This window comes from Megalobrama amblycephala, linkage group LG16 (assembly GCF_018812025.1).
Source record: "Megalobrama amblycephala isolate DHTTF-2021 linkage group LG16, ASM1881202v1, whole genome shotgun sequence".
Classification (NCBI taxonomy): Eukaryota; Metazoa; Chordata; class Actinopteri; order Cypriniformes; family Xenocyprididae; genus Megalobrama; species Megalobrama amblycephala.
In genome coordinates this window covers 17,298,925-17,301,756 of record NC_063059.1, presented here as the reverse complement: position 1 = coordinate 17,301,756, position 2,832 = coordinate 17,298,925, and positions in this window count along the sequence as shown.

Sequence of the window (2,832 nt, the reverse complement as noted above, 5' to 3'; positions counted from 1 at the left end):
GTCTGAATGCACTCTGAGGCCGGAAGTGATCTCTTGCACTCATTGAATAATACATGCGAGAGATCACTTCCGGCATCAGAGCACGTTTTCAGACCTTACCAACCGGATGCTCAAGGCAGTTGGACATAGTTTAAGTTCCCATTGCCATGCATTATACGACTGACAGACGGCAACGGTTGGAGTTAAAAATCATCATTTGAGTTAAACAACTTAATTAAAACTATTAACAGTCATTTTCATTAGCTGAAATAAAATAAATATTAGATTAAAAACAAACTTAACTTAAAAACGTAGAAATGTGGCTTTGCACCTAACTGAAATAAAATCTTTAAGTTCTTTAATTACTTAAACTAAAACTGAAATAAAAATAAATTAAAGCTAAATATAAATAGTTTTAAAAATGGTAAAAGCACAAAACATAATTACTAAAACCTAAAATAAGAACTGAAAATATAAAAATAAAAGCTAATTCAAAAAATGAATAAATACTATAATATTATGTAAATAATACTAAATAACACTGGTCATTTTTGGAGCTTTCAAATTATGTGGGTTTTATTACAAAATTCATACAATAAACATTTTGCTTCTCTTTAAAGCAGTGTGACAGACTGTTGTACCACAGTTGCGGAAACCAATCATCTCTGTATGGAAAAATATGAATAAAATGTATTTTTAAAGATATAGTACAACTTCTATCATCTCACTTTTATTTTCTGTATTTTTTATTTACTTTTATTTTTTATTTTTATTTTTTAAAGTATGCTTGAATAAATCTAATTCTGTCATTAATAATGTCTGAAAAAATAATTTTCTCAAAAATAAGTTATGACAACCACCATTTAAATTATTACATATATGACTACATTTTAAAAGAAAAATTTAAACCTCATAATTATGGCATTACAACGCAGAAATGGAAATACTGACCTTTTTCTTTCAGTGCATGTAATTAAAAATGTGTTTCTGGGTCAAAATGGTTTAAAATGATATAGCAGGTCAGATAATGGGATGTGCTAAAATGTCATAAATGAGTGTTTTTAGCCACACGCCCTCCTGTTCATTCTTTCCACACATGAATAGTATGCAAATCAGGAGGGTGCATGAGAGTCAATATTTGGGTCAAGCTGATTTTGGAAGTGCACGGATAGGCCAGTTCAATCAGATGTGATAAAGCTGTTCGATGGGAAGCAGTGGTTGAATCCATGAGTGTTGTTGGACTTTGTCCAGCGCTGCCACGAGCTCTGCCTGATGTCAGACACATTCCTCAGACTGAATCCTATTCCTATCTTGATCTGTTGCATATCTAATTCATTAAAGTGAAAGGCATCCAGTCTAGCAGTGTGTCAATAATGCTGATCTGTTTTCTAAGGTGATATCAGAGGTTAGTTCAATCTCTGGCAGTAGATTTATGCATTCCTTGTTCACCCTCATTTTTTGCTTCTAAAGTGGCCAAGACCATTTTCTGCAGAAATTGACCGTCGTAGCCAAATTCCTCAACTGCTATCGTCTGGTTAATCTTGGCACCTGTCTCCTCCCCTTTACATTCATCAAATCACAATGAATGCATTGGTTTGTAATACACACGCTTGTTACCGCCTGTTACATTTAATGAGGAAAATTAGGATTATTCATGAAATGTCCAATGATGCCAACAGTTTTGATGACAGTTCTGGGTTAATCGTAGGGCTGCTCTTGTAAAATATGGGTTAATCCAGAGACAATAGAAATGTTTTGCCTATATGACCTTGACATTGTATATAAATTATATATTTACTTTTAATTACATTTACAATGAATTCAAATTTACATTATTGTCATTAATCTTTCTTGTTAAGTAAAATCCATAGGAGGTGCAAATTGTGCAGGTTTACTTAAATATTGTAATGGAAAATTGTTTTATTTTGTTTTATAAGGTTTGTTTTGTTTTGTTTTAGGGTTTTGTGTTTTGTTTTAGGGATTTATTTTATTCTAATGTTAAATTGTTTTGGTTTAGGGTCTTGTGTTTTGTTTTGTTTGTTTGTTTGTGGTTTTGGTTTGGTTTTGGGCTTTGTTCTTGTTGTAATCAATCTTAAGTAGGAGATTTACTATAACAAATTATGCAGGTTTACTAAAATATCCTAACAATAAATTGTTGTTTTGTTTTGTTTGTTAGGGTTCTGTTTTGTTTTAGGGTTTTGTTTTATTCTAATGTTAAATTTATGTTTGTGGTTTTGTGTTTTGTTTTGGTTTAGGTCTTTGTTCTTGTTGTAATCCATCCACCTGGTTGCCACACCTCAAGACACTGTTTCGATGGTGTATTTCAAGACATTTTTCAGATTTTTGTCCTTAAAACACTCTTATGTGTGGGATATATATATATAATATTTATTTATATATATTTATATTTATATTTATTTATTTATTTATTTATTTTTTGTTTTTTTGGGGGGGGGTGTTGTTTTTTGCTTTGTGTTAAGTTTCTGTTTTTTTGTTTGTTTGTTTAGGGTTTTGTGTTTTGTTTTTTGTTTGTTTGTTTGCTTTGTGTTTTGTTTTGTTGGCGGGTTTTGTTTTGTGTTAGGGGTTTGTGTTTTGTTTTGTGTTAAGTTTCTGTTTTTTGTTTGTTTGTTTAGGGCTTTGTGTTTTGTTTTAGGGCTTTGTGTTTTGTTTTGTTGGTGGGTTTTGTTTTGTGTTAGGGGTTTGTGTTTTGTTTGTGTTAGGGGTTTGTGTTTTGTTTTGTGTTAGGGGTTTGTGTTTTGTTTTGTGTTAGGGGTTTGTGTTTTTTGTTTGTTTGTTTGTTTAGGGTTTTGTGTTTTGTTTTAGGGCTTTGTGTTTTGTTTTGTTGGCGGGTTT